General features: G+C 39.6%; 1 protein-coding gene across 1 annotated transcript in view; it reads right to left on the bottom strand.

The window, feature by feature from the left end:
* Positions 1–14,583, bottom strand: part of PRLR (prolactin receptor) — a 610,827-nt gene that overhangs the window by 496,409 nt on the left and 99,835 nt on the right. The window contains exon 2 of the mRNA XM_029578943.1: positions 9,168–9,216. The gene's annotated coding sequence lies outside the window, so the exon portion shown is untranslated. The remainder of the gene's footprint in view (positions 1–9,167; positions 9,217–14,583) is intronic.

The raw sequence follows: 14,583 nt of genomic DNA, 5'->3' as shown, positions 1-14,583 counted from the left end.
TTGTCTACTTCACCCCCATCCACAGTCTTGTCAACTAGCGGTGGTCCTTCCCAAAGGTCTTCTTTAGTGAACATCAAACTGAAGTATTTGTTTAATATTTCAACCATTTCTTTGTCTCTCTCCACACATTGATCTTTCACCTTTCAATTTCACTATACCACTTTGGACCTTTCTCCTTTTCTGATATAACTGAAAAGTGTTTTGTCACCTTGCTTTACCTCTTTGGCAATTCTTTCTTCCACCGGCCTTTTTGCTTTCTTGATTTCTTTCTTTGTCTCCCTAAGTTTCACCCTGTGTTCCTCTTTTTGGGATCCTTTATATTTCTTGAATGCTGTTCTTTTTGCCTTTATTTTATCAGCCACCTCCTTTGAGAACCAGATCTGTTTCTTATTTCTCTTACTTTTGTTTACTTTTTTAACATATAGATTTGTTACCTTTGTAATTGCTCCATTTAGTTTGGCCTACTGTTGTTTCACCTCTCTCATTTTCTCCCAGTCTTCTAGTTCTACCTCCAGGTATGTCCCAATTTCAACAAAGTCCTTATTTTTCAAATTCCAAACTCAGGTCTTTGTGTAACCTCTCTGTATCCTATTTGCAATATCAAACCTTACCATTTGATGATAACTAATACTGAGGTGGGCACCCACCCGGACATTAGAGTCATTATCCCCATTATTGAGCACTAGGTTGAGTATAACTCCCTGCCTCATGGGTTCCATTACCATTTGTTTGATCAAAGTCCCTTGTATATTATCTACTATCTCTCTACTTCTGGTAGATTCCGCAGAAGGGATTCTGCATTCTACGTCTGGTAGATTAAAATCTCCAACAATCAACACTTCTTCTTTTTCACCTTTTGGATGTCTTCAACCAGATCTCTGTCTAGTTCTTCCGTTTGAGTCAGAGGCCTTTAAACCACTCCAGTAAAAATGGATGCACCAACATCTTTTTTCAGGATGGCGTGCTTCGACTCTACCCCCATTCCTTGTAGTTCAGCTGCTTGGATATTATTTTTGACATAAAGTGCTACTCCATCCCTTTTCTAGCCTCTCTGTCCTTCCTTAACAAGTTATAGCCCAGTATGGCCGTATCCCAATCATGAGACTCAGTGAACCAGGTCTCTGTAACAGCAACTAGTCCAAGTCCGTTCCACCATTAAGGCCTGCAGGTCTGGGATTTTACTGTCCAGACTATGAGCATTTGTGGTCATAGCTTTCCAACTCGTCTCTCTAGGACTACTGCTCTTCTTAGTCATCTTTTCTGCTATTTTGAGCTGATTGACTTTTTTGTTTTCTTCTCCCAAATCCTGTATTGCTTGGGGGCTGATATGGAAATTTCATTGGTCACCTCCTGCCACCCCTGCCTTCTAGTTTAAATGCCTGATAATGTATGCTCTGAAATTCTCACTTAGCATCCTCTTTCCAGCCAAGGACAAATGTAGATCATCTTTACAGTGTAACCTTTTACTCTTCCATACATGGCCCCAGCCACCAATGTAACAAAACCACTTAATTTGCACCATGCTTTGAGACAGATATTAAAGTTATCTATATGGCAGAGCCTTTCCTTCCCCTTTCCATGCACAGTTAATACTTCTGAAAAGGCATGGTCTTTGCCATATGTCTAATCTTTGTCCCTAGGTTTTGGAAGTCTTCTTGTACTGCAAGGATATCATGTCTAGCAAGGCATTGGTTCCCAGATGGATGATAACATTGATACTGGAGTCTCTACTTCTGAATTTACGTTAACTATCTGGTTGGCATTTTTACTAGCTGAGGATCCTGGAAGGTATTTAACTGTCATGTTTCCATCAAAATTATTATCTAAATTGGTCCTCTGATGACTGAGTCTCCTAGCAAAAGCAGCTTCCTTTTATGACCTTTGATAATGTTTAAGGATTTCTGGGTACACAGGGTGACTACATCCCTTTCAGATATCTCCTCATTTTCTATTCCTGGACCTTCTTCGTTATCCAATGCAGAAAAGGTATTATGTAAGTGCAACGGTGGGGAGAGTGGGTGCCTTTTCATCACAGGCTTTATTCTGCTAGAGCCCACTGTAATTTATTTATTCTTGGATTTCTGTTCCTTTATGTCTGACTTCTCTGTGGGAGTGGGGATGGATATTCAGGATGCTGCACAGTTGACACAGAATCCAGCATTGTGTACCTGTAATCGGGATTACTTTTCCCTATGTGTATTACTTTGCAATTGTCCACATTAAATTACATCTGCTATTTAGAAGCCCAGTCTCTTAGTCTTACAAGGTCCTTCTGCAGTTCTTCATAATCTGCTATTGTTTTGACGACTCAACACAATTTTGTGTCATCTGTAAATTTGTTCATCTCACTCGTCATTACTTTCTCCAGATCAGTTATGAATATGCTAAATAAGAACATAAGAACATAAGAAAATGCCATACTGGGTCAGACCAAGGGTCCATCAAGCCCAGCATCCTGTTTCCAACAGTGGCCAATCCAGACCATAAGAACCTGGCAAATACCCAAAAACTAAGACTATTCCATGTTATCATTGCTAATGGCAGTGGCTATTCTCTAAGTGAACTTAATAGCAGGTAATGGACTTCTCCTCCAAGAACTTATCCAATCCTTTTTTAAACACAGCTATACTAACTGCACTAACCACATCCTCTGGCAACAAATTCCAGAGTTTAATTGTGTGTTGAGTAAAAAAGAACTTTCTCCGATTAGTTTTAAATGTGCCCCATGCTAACTTCATGGAGTGCCCCCTAGTCTTTCTATTATCCGAAAGAGTAAATAACCGATTCACATCTACCCGTTCTAGACCTCTCATAATTTTAAACATCTCTATCATATCCCCCCTCAGCCGCCTCTTCTCCAAGCTGAAAAGTCCTAACCTCATTAGTCTTTCCTCATAGGGGAGCTGTTCCATTCCCCTTATCATTTTGGTAGCCCTTCTCTGTACCTTCTCCATCGCAATCATATCTTTTTTGAGATGCGGTGAACAGAATTGTACACAGAATTCAAGGTGCGGTCTCACCATGGAGCGATACAGAGGCATTATGACATTTTCTGTTTTATTCACCATTCCCTTTCTAATAATTCCCAACATTCTGTTTGCTTTTTTGACTGCCGCAGCACACTGAACCGACGATTTCAATGTGTTATCCACTATGACGCCTAGATCTCTTTCTTGGGTTGTAGCACCTAATATGGAACCCAACATTGTGTAATTATAGCATGAGTTATTTTTCCCTATATGCATCACCTTGCACTTATCCACATTAAATTTCATCTGCCATTTGGATGCCCAGTCTCACAAGGTCTTCCTGCAATTTATCACAATCTGCTTGTGATTTAACTACTCTGAACAATTTTGTGTCATCTGCAAATTTGATTATCTCACTCGTCGTATTTCTTTCCAGATCATTTATAAATATATTGAAAAGTAAGGGTCCCAATACAGATCCCTGAAGCACTCCACTGTCCACTCCCTTCCACTGGAAAAATTGTCCATTTAATCCTACTCTCTGTTTCCTGTCTTTTAGCCAGTTTGCAATCCACAAAAGGACATTGCCACCTATCCCATGACTTTTTACTTTTCCTAGAAGCCTCTCATGAGGAACTTTTTCAAACGCCTTCTGAAAATCCAAGTATACTACATCTACCGGTTCACCTTTATCCACATGTTTATTAACTCCTTCAAAAAAGTGAAGCAGATTTGTGAGGCAAGACTTGCCCTGGGTAAAGCCATGCTGACTTTGTTCCATTAAACCATGTCTTTCTATATGTTCTGTGATTTTGATAATAGCACAGGTCCCACTATAGCTCCTTAGGATACTCCACTAATGACCTTTCTCCTTTTGGAAAACTGATCATTTAGTCCTATCCTCTGTTTCCTGTCTTTTATCCAGTTACCAATCCACTATAGGACACTGCCTCTGATCCCATGACCTTCCAATTTCCTGAGGAGTCTTTCTTGAGGGATTTTGTCAAATACCTTCTGAAAATCCAAATACACTATATCAACTGGCTTCCCTTTGTCCACATGTTTATTTACACCCTTAAAAAATCTAGTAAATTGGTAAGGCTAGACTTCCCTTTGCAAAAACCATGTTGACTCTTCTCCATTAAATCATCCCTGTTTATGGGGACAGTAATTATGTTTTCATAAATAGCTTCGCCAAATATTTTGCCAAATATCAATATCGTGCTCACCAGTCTATAGTTTCCCGGATCATCTCAGGTGCCCTTTATAAAAATTGGCATCACATTGGCCACCCTCCAGAGTTCTGGTACTAAGGCTGCTTTAAATAATAGATCTGCAATTTCATTTTTTAGTTACGTCAGAATGCTGTGGTGAATACCATCCAGTCCTGGTGATTTGTTATTTTTTAGTCTGCCAATCTGAGTTATTATGTTCTCCAGTTTCACAATAATTCTATATAGTTGCTTAATGTCATCATGGTCAAAAAACTTTCTGGTGTAGATATGACCCCGACAGTCTTCTCAGAAAAGACAGAGACAAAGAATTAATTTAGTTTTTCTGCTGTTTTCATGTCCTCCCTATTACTAATTAGTTTCATGAAGTGTCCCCTAGTCCTAGTACCATTTGCTAATGTAAATAATTATTTCCTATTTACTTGTTCCATCCTACTCATAATTTTCCATCATATCCCATCTAAGTTGTTTTTCCTCTAAGATAAAGACCCTTAACATGTTTAACCTTTTTTCATAAGGGAGCTGATTCATCCCCTTAATCATTTTATCTACTCTGTACTTTTTCAAGATCTGTTATATCTTTCTTGAGATGGGGTGACCAGAACTGCACACAATACTCAAGGTGTATTTGCTCCATGGATTGATACAAATTGGCATTATTATATTCCCAGTTTAATATATGTATCCCTTTAAATATGGCTACCTTTCAGAAGCTTGAACAGTTACATATTTTTTTGTTACAGCATGGGCAGTACCTGCCCCAATAGTCACATTTAACTCACAGTCAACTTGAAATGTGGGAGGAAGGTTCTGGAAGCCAAATTTAGACTCTTAGGAAGAAAGCTTAAATCCAGAACCTCCAGGGTAGCATTCTCTGAAATGCTCCCTGTTCCACGTGCAGGTCACCAGAGGCAGGCAGAACTCCGGGGTCTCAATGCGTGGATGAGACAATGGTGTAAAGAAGAGGGATTCAGTTTTGTTAGGAACTGGGGAACCTTTTGGGGAAGGGGGAGTCTCTTCCAAAGGGATGGGCTCCACCTTAACCAGGGTGGATCCAGACTGCTGGCGCTAACTTTTAAAAAGGAGATAGAGCAGCTTTTAACTAGAACAAAGGGGAAAGCCGACAGTCGCTCAGCAGTGCAAGGTTCGGAGACAGGTATTTTCAAAGGATACTAATGATGCATTAGAATTAGGGCATCCCGAAAGTGAGGTTCCAATTATAAGAAAAGTAGTCCAAGTGCCTGAAACTAAAAACTCACCTGAGCTAAAAAATTCTAACTTATCCCTATCAATTAAAAAGCAGAATGAAAATACAAACAAAAAACAAACTTTGAAGTCTAAGAAGTAAGATGGGAGAATTAGAATGTATAGTAGTGAATGATGGCATAATGTACATAATGTATTTACACTTTACATATAACGATTAAACAGAGAGTCTCAAAATAATAATTAATAATTAATAACAATTAACAATTAAACAGTAAAAATTGCCTGGGGCTGTAGATGCATGCTTAAGGCTTTTACTTAAAATTGAACAGTAGCTCACCACTGGTTTAACATGAAAACAATTGAACAAGGTGGTGAGGGGGAAGTAAGAAGGAGGGTAATAGATGAAAGCATTAATGGGAAGACTGCCAGATAGGAGGCTCATTGGGGGGAGGAGAAAGAGGAAGAGAGTAGGAGGATGGCAAGGGGGGAAGTGCAGCCTATTAAGAGAGTCAGCATAAAAAGCTTGACGAGGTAGTGCTTAAAATTAAGGTATCGAATCATGTCAACCTAGTTACATTATGTATTTATGTCCTCCAACCATGAAGGGTATCCAAAAGTCAGACTCTTAAACGCCTTTTGGATACCCTTCGTGGTTGGAGGACATAAATTTTATAAAAATTGAAAAAATGAAAAAAGATTTTCTAAACTATTAATAAAATGATGAAGGTGAATGATTAAAAGACCGGTTGGTGTCATTTTCAAAGTCACACAACGTCAGGCTTGCTGACACCTTCATAGGCTAAAAGTATAAGTGATATTTGCATTCCACATTTTGTTGTTTTAGACTTCAATTACCCCAATATTGACTGGGTAAATGTATCATCGGTACATGCCAGAGATATAAAGTTCCTGGATGGAATAAATGACATTTTTATGGAGCAATTGGTCCAGTAATCGACAAGAGAGCAAGCAATTTTAGATCTAATTCTCAGTGGAGGACAGGATTTGGTGAGAGAGCTAACGGTGGTGGGGCCACTTGGCAATAGTGATCATAATATGATCAAAATTGATTTAATGACTGGAAGGGGGACAGTAAGCAAATCCACGGCCCTCGAGCTAAACTTTCAAAAGGGAAACTTTGATAAAATGAGAAAAATTGAAAGAAAAAAACTGAAAGGAGCAGTTACAAAAGTAAAAAGTGTGCAAGAGATGTGGTCATTGTTAAAAAATACCATCCTAGAAGCACAGTCCAGATGTATTCCATACATTAAAAAAGGTGGAAAGAAGGCAAAACGATTACCGGCATGGTTAGAAGGGGAGGTAAAAGAAGCTATTTTAGCCAAAAGATCTTCATTCAAAAATTGGAAGAAGGATCCAACAGAAGAAAATAGGATAATGCATAAGCGTTGGCAAGTTAAATGTAAGACATTGATAAGACAGGCTAAGAGAGAATTTGAAAAGAAGTTGGCTGTAGAGGCAAAAACTCACAGTAAAAACGTTTTTAAATATATCCAAAGCAGAAAGCCTGTGAGGGAGTCAGTTGGACCGTTAGATGATCGAGGGGTTAAAGGGGCACTTAGAGAAGATAAGGCCATCGCGGAAAGATTAAATGATTTCTTTGCTTCGGTGTTTGCTAAAGAGTATGTTGGGGAGATACCCGTTCCAGAGAAAGTTTTCATGGGTAATGATTCAGATGGACTGAACCAAATCACGGTGAACCTAGAAGATGTGGTAGGCCTGATTGATAAACTGAAGAGTAGTAAATCACCTGGACCGGATGGTATACACCCCAGAGTTCTGAAGGAACTAAAAAATGAAATTTCAGACCTATTAGTAAAAATTTGTAACCTATCATTAAAATCATCCATTGTACCTGAAGACTGGAGGATAGCTAATATAACCCCAATATTTTAAAAGGGCTCCAGGGGCGATCCGGGAAACTACAGTCCGGTTAGCCTGACTTCAGTGCCAGGAAAAATAGTGGAAAGTGTTCTAAACATCAAAATCACAGAACATATAGAAAGACATGGTTTAATGGAACAAAGTCAGCATGGCTTTACCTAAGGCAAGTCTTGCCTCACAAATCTGCTTCACTTTTTTGAAGGAGTTAATAAACATGTGGATAAAGGTGAACCGGTAGATGTAGTGTACTTGGATTTTCAGAAGGCGTTTGATAAAGTTCCTCATGAGAGGCTTCTAGGAAAAGTAAAAAGTATTGGGATAGGTGGCGATGTCCTTTCGTGGATTACAAACTGGCTAAAAGACAGGAAACAGAGAGTAGGATTAAATGGACAATTTTCTCAGTGGAAGGGAGTGGGCAGTGGAGTGCCTCAGGGATCTGTATTGGGACCCTTACTTTTCAATATATTTATAAATGATCTGGAAAGAAATACGATGAGTGAGGTAATCAAATTTGCAAATGATACAAAATTGTTCAGAGTAGTTAAATCACAAGCAGATTGTGATACATTGCAGGAAGACCTTGTGATACTGAAAAATTGGGCATCGAAATGGCAGATGAAATTTAATGTGGATAAATGCAAGGTGATGCATATAAGGAAAAATAACCCATACTATAGTTACACAATGTTAGGTTCCATATTAGGTGCTACCATTCAAGAAAGAGTTCTAGGCATCATAGTGGATAACACATTGAAATCGTCGGTTCAGTGTGCTGCGGCAGTCAAAAAAGCAAACAGAATATTGGGAATTATTAGGAAGGGAATGGTGAATAAAACGGAAAATGTCATAGCCTCTGTATCGCTCCATGGTGAGACCCCATCTTGAATACTGTTACAATTCTTGTCGCTGCATCTCAAAAAAGATATAATTGCGATGGAGAAGGTACAGAGAAGGGCGACCAAAATGATAAGGGAATTGGAACAGCTCCCCTATGAGGAAAGACTAAAGAGGTTAGGACTCTTCAGCTTGGAGAAGAGACGGCTGAGGGGGGATATGATAGAGGTGTTTAAAATCATGAGTGGTCTAGAACGGGTAGATGTGAATCGGTTATTTAGTCTTTCAGATAATAGAAAGACTAGGGGGCACTCCATGAAGTTAGCAAGTGGCACATTTAAAACTAATCTGAGAAAGTTCTTCTTCACTCAACGCACAATTAAACTCTGGAATTTGTTGCCAGAGGACGTGGTTAGTTTAGTTAGTATAGCTGTGTTTAAAAAAGAACTGGATAAGTTCTTGGAGGAGAAGTCCATTACCTTCCATTAATTAAGTTGACTTAGAAAATAGCCACTGCTATTACTAGCAACGGTAACATGAAATAGACTTAGTTTTTGGGTACTTGCCAGGTTCTTATGGCTTGGATTGGTCACTGTTGGAAACAGGATGCTGGGCTTGATGGACCCTTAGTCTGACCCAGTATGGCACGTTCTTATGTTCTTATGTTAAATAGAGAAAAAATTGACTACAAGATTTATATTGAGCCATGGAAGTAAATCAATACATTTCTTACAGGATGAGAGAAAAAAAATGCTGCCCATACAGCTTTGATTAAAATCAAAGAAAAGGAAGTATTACAGAAAAATATTGTAATAATTAGAATAGCCAGAATAAAAACCCAATGTATAGCTAACACAAAAGCCTTTAAGAAACATTATAATGCACAAGAAACATTTTACATGAACATGTTATGTGCTATACAGTACTATAGTATCACTATTACATTATTTATGAAGACTAGTTAATAAATTGTTGTACAAAGAGAAGATTTATCTTTTCAAAGGATCATGTCAATACTTACAGTCTACAAAGACTTCAGTCCAGATTCACACCACTTTCATGAAATATATCTATAAAAACATTTTAAAGAAGAAAAATTGAAAACTTGTACTCTAGGGATAAGAGGCAAAGTCTAGTGCTGTACTCTAGGGATAAGAGGCAGAGTCTAGTGCTTAGAGTATTTATCTTTGAGGTGTGTTCAATTCATCCTTCCGTTATTGACTTTCTGAATAACTTTGAACCAGTGACTTTGAGCTCTGTGTACTAAAGGGCATTAGCTTTAATACCCCTATACAAAGACTGCTGCCACACACACTTTGTATATACGTTTCATTCTGGTTGGAGTTGCTGATGGTAATGCTAATGCACCATGAAATAATGTATTAAAATTGTATTTAAATCTGTTTATTAATTTTATCAAACATACAGCAACTTCGATTAGAACACAAATATCTAGTATAATAATGGATTACAAAGACAATCTAACTTGAAATACCTTACATTTCCTTGCCCCCTTCTCCCCCAATCCCTCCTTCTTCCACCCATTCCCCTTTCCCCCTTTAAACTTAACCAAGTCAGATGATAAGAACTTTTAGCACATAGTAATAATATACTGTAATATTAATTTACACATTCTAAACAGATAATCATATCTTATTTCAAACTAAAAGTCATTCAATAGCTGACTACGAAATTATTTTAATTACTTCATTTAGTGTTAACACTGCATGTACTGGCCAACATTAATACTTGCAAGGGTTAATGCAACCCACCTAATGATGGAAAAATAATTTCACCTCTTGACAAGTAGCTATCTGCAGTTTTAGGTAGGTCTTATTAATACCAGCAATCAACCAAGATTGAGCTTCTGGGCCCAGTCCTCCCATATCAAGGCCCTCTGACAAGACTTATACTCAGCAACATCCCTTCTTCCATTCAGCAAGACGTCCCTGATGTGGATTCCCCCTTCCCAAGGACTGGTGAGACAACAGGAGGAAGAGCACAGTCTACTCACATCCTGCCACACTGCCAGTCTTCTTGCTCATTGTGACCTTGCCACCTCACACTTTGAACTGTATATGCATGCAACATAAAATTCAAAATACAAGGTGTTGAGGCCACTATTTTCAAGTGGACCAGTGATACAGCATGATGCAGATAGGCTGTTCTCCTCTTCCTGTAGCTTTGCCAGACCTGGAGTGGGCTTTAGGTAGGGTGGGGATGTACACTGAGTTCTTGCTAGAGAGGCTACTGCTGAGGAAAAGGGTCTTTGAAGAGGACAAGCTATTGCCAGGGGGATCAGTTTAACTTTTGTACAGTTTGCACAAAGATGCAATGCCTGCTACTAATATGTAGAGTGTTCCTGCATTACAATGGCTATGCTCCCCCTTCTACCTATGCACATATATTAAGAACTGTACCAGGAGGGTAGCAGAGAAGGGATACAATGAACCTAGGCTAAAGAAACACATTCTTCAATCTCCTGGCTGATTTGCCTCAGACCCCACACCAGTGGTATAGCCAGAACTGAATTTTTGGGGGGCTCAATGTTAACATGGGTGAGCAGTAGACATATAGATCTAGGCCCTCTTATAGATAAATAATGCCTTAGCATGCACCCTACAATAAATTTCTGAGCAGTCTGCAACAGCCATCATGCATCATGAGTGACATTTTACATTATTTTAATTCTATTACTTCAAGTACTAACCAACATAAAAAATGCCTTATTAATCTATATTAATTTATGTCATATTTATTGCAGTTTATAAATACACAATATCATGTAAAAAGTAAACAAAAAACACTTAACAGAAACATCACATCCAATCATGTAATAAAAAAAAATCAATATATTATTTTATGAATTCTCTTTCCAAAAATGCAGAGAATATCATAACTACAATAAAACAGCAATAATCATAATAATCATCATTAAAAGATTTGCAACAGGTGCAGAACAGAACTAGGACAGGCAAAAAAATAATTCAAATTCCAATGTCACCTCAGTGACAGGAAAACAAATTCTCTTCACTGCCATTTTGTGAAATAACACAAATCCCTGCAACAAAAAAATAGATAAATACCTAAAACCTTACCTTACCATAAGAGCAGTAATTCTCAAGACTCAAACAGCAGCAAAAGGCAGCAAGGCAAACATTACACCAGATCCTAGAACACTAATACACTACCTAGTGGGCAAACAGAACAAACCGAACTGCTACAAATCCCTATAGAGAATCTACCCGCTAGCCACAATACTACATCTCTTGTCACACATGCACAAAATAGACAGACCCTTACCTAACATAGAATAAGGGACTACAAATTAGAAACAAACATACAGATAAAACTGAAATGGAAATCCTGAGAAACCAGACTCTGTGAACACCGGAATACTGAAGAAAAAGCAAAATACAAATATATAAGAAGTGCACATTCCCAAAGATGGCATATTCCAATTGCTGAAAGGCAAAATAATTTTTTTTACCTTTGTTGTCTGATCTTATTTTTCTAATTGGTTGGTCCCAGTCTCTTTTTTCCCCTTGTCTGTCTTTTCCTTATTCCTTTTTCAGGGTCTCTTTTATTCTGTTTCTTTTCTCTCCTCCTGTCTTCGTTCCTTTCTCCTTCATACACACAGGCTCTCTCTCACATGTGATCTCACACACACATGCTTTCTCGCACACAGGCTCCCACTCCCCCCTACACACATAAACAGGCTATCACTCTTACATGCTCTCTTTCACACACAGTCTGCCACTCACACACGCACACACAGGTTCTCATTCTCATATGCTTTTACACACATGCTCCCATTCCTACAAACACAACACACAGGCTCTCATATGCTATCTTTCATATGCAGGCTTCTATTCCCTCCTACATACACACACAGGCTCTCACTCTTACATGCTCTCTCACATGCAAACACACAGACTCGCACATGCTCTCACATATGCAGGCTCCCACTCCCATACATACAGGCTCTCACTCTCACATGTTCACAAGCACAAGCTTTCATATGCTGTCTCCCATTCCCCTTCACACACACACACACATAGACTCTCACTTTTACATGCTCTCTCACACATAGCTTCATATTCCTACACAAACACACAGGCTCACACATACATTCTCTCACATGCAGGCTCCTGCTCCCACTTCCATACATATGTACACACATAGGATCTCTCTCTCATATACCGGCTACCACTCTCACATAAACACACAAGCACCCATTCTCACATGCTCTCTCTCACATGCACTCCCACACACCCATACACTCCCTCCCACCCACACATTTTTCTCTCCCACATGCTCTCTCTCTCTCTCTCATACACATCCTCTAGGTAGGCTCCCATTCACATCCCGCACCCCCATCCCCCCCTTCAAGCAGGCTCCTATTCACATACACACACACACCCTCTGGCAGGCTCCCATTTACACACATATACACACAAACAGGGAGGCTCCCATTCACTCATACACACAGGCAGGTTCCCAGTCATATATACACATCCAGGCAGACTCCCATTCATACACACACACACACAAACACACACACACACACATACACACACACACAAACACACATACACAGGTAATTACCATTCACACACTTCCAGGAAGGTTACCATTCACAAACACACACACAGGCAGGCTACCGTTTACACACACACACACACACATACACACACCCCCAGGGAGACTCCCATTCACATACATACCCACCCATCCCAGCCTGGCTACTATTTACACCCACTCCCAGGAGAAGGTACAGAGAAGGGCTACCAAAATGCTAAGGGGAATGGAACAGCTCCCCTATGAGGAAAGACTAAAGAGGTTAGGACTTTTCAGCTTGGAGAAGAGACGGCTGAGGGGGGATATGATAGAGATGTTTAAAATTATGAGAGGTCTAGAACGGGTAGATGTGAATCGGTTATTTACTCTTTCGGATAGTAGAAAGACTAGGGGGCACTCCATGAAGTTAGCATGGGGCACATTTAAAACTAATCGGAGAAAGTTCTTTTTTACTCAACGCACAATTAAACTCTGGAATTTGTTGCCAGAGGATGTGGTTAGTGCAGTTAGTATAGCTGTGTTTAAAAAAGGATTGGATAAGTTCTTGGAGGAGAAGTCCATTACCTGCTATTAAGTTCACTTAGAGAATAGCCACTGCCATTAGCAATGGTAACATGGAATAGACTTAGTTTTTGGGTACTTGCCAGGTTCTTATGGCCTGGATTGGCCACTGTTGGAAACAGGATGCTGGGCTTGATGAACCCTTGGTCTGACCCAGTATGGCATTTTCTTATGTTCTTATGTTCTTACACACACCCACACCCACACACAGAAACAAAGAACACAGGCAGGCTCCTCATCACGAGCAAAAGGGGGAGCCTGTTTTGCAGCTGCTCCTCATGTGCTTGCCCGTGATATTCAAAACTCACAGAGCACATCCTCTATGCTGATCTCGTGATGCACAAGATCAGCATAGAGCACTTACTGGCTGCACGCCAGTAAGTGCTCCAAGGCTCAGCACATGACCCAAGGCTCAGCACATGTGGAGGAGCAGGAGATCGGGCTCCTTCTGGTGAGGATTTTATTTTTCTTCAACCGCCAGCCTCCCAGTCCTGCTTCTCTTTTTGGCCACCTGTGGGAATGGGTGCACCGGCGGCCTCGTGGGCCTCTTTCTTGGCTGTTTCCTCTTCTTGGCCATCAGTAGGATGGGGTCCACCAGTAGCTGCCACAGCTCACCCATGGTTACGCCACTGCCCCACACCCCTTTGGTCAACTCTGGCCACAGAAACCACAGTGTGGTCATTTTCATCCTCTGTGTTCCTGTTCAATGTGCACCTAGGCCAAACAGCTCCTAACAAGTTTGTAGCATGTGCATGTTACAATATAGCTTACAGTTTTTGAAAAGATTCTTCTCCTGAAAGATTTCAGATACTGAAAACATGTATCACGTCCATATTCAGAAGCATTTAACTAGTTAACTCAGAAGTTGTCCAACTAAATGAATATCTGAGCATTTATCCAACTAAATTCTAGCCAGCTAACTTTGCTATCCGGATTGTGTCTGAATATGGACTTTGTATACTTTCATGTTTTCATATTTTATTCACACTGCATAGCTCATACAGAATTCTACAATGTCCCTCCCTAATTCTCTTATTTGTCTTGTTTGCCTTGAATATACTGTAAGCTCTACAGAGAAGGGACTGTTTTTTATGTGAATTTGTTCAGCACTGAGTATGTCTAGTAGTGCTATAGAAATGATATGTAGTAGTTGGAAGAGTAGTAATAGTAGAAATCTGTCTCCCTTATGCAACATAACTAAGTTCAGCTGTAATTTTTACCTGTTTGTACTCCCATCCCACTCGATACATATATTTAAATATAGATTTGCAGAGAACCCTACTAGGTTTCTACAA

This window comes from Rhinatrema bivittatum, chromosome 1 (genome assembly GCF_901001135.1).
Source record: "Rhinatrema bivittatum chromosome 1, aRhiBiv1.1, whole genome shotgun sequence".
NCBI classification, from domain to species: Eukaryota; Metazoa; Chordata; class Amphibia; order Gymnophiona; family Rhinatrematidae; genus Rhinatrema; species Rhinatrema bivittatum.
Note: the sequence above shows the minus strand (reverse complement) of the source record. Positions and strands in the feature narration are given on the sequence as shown.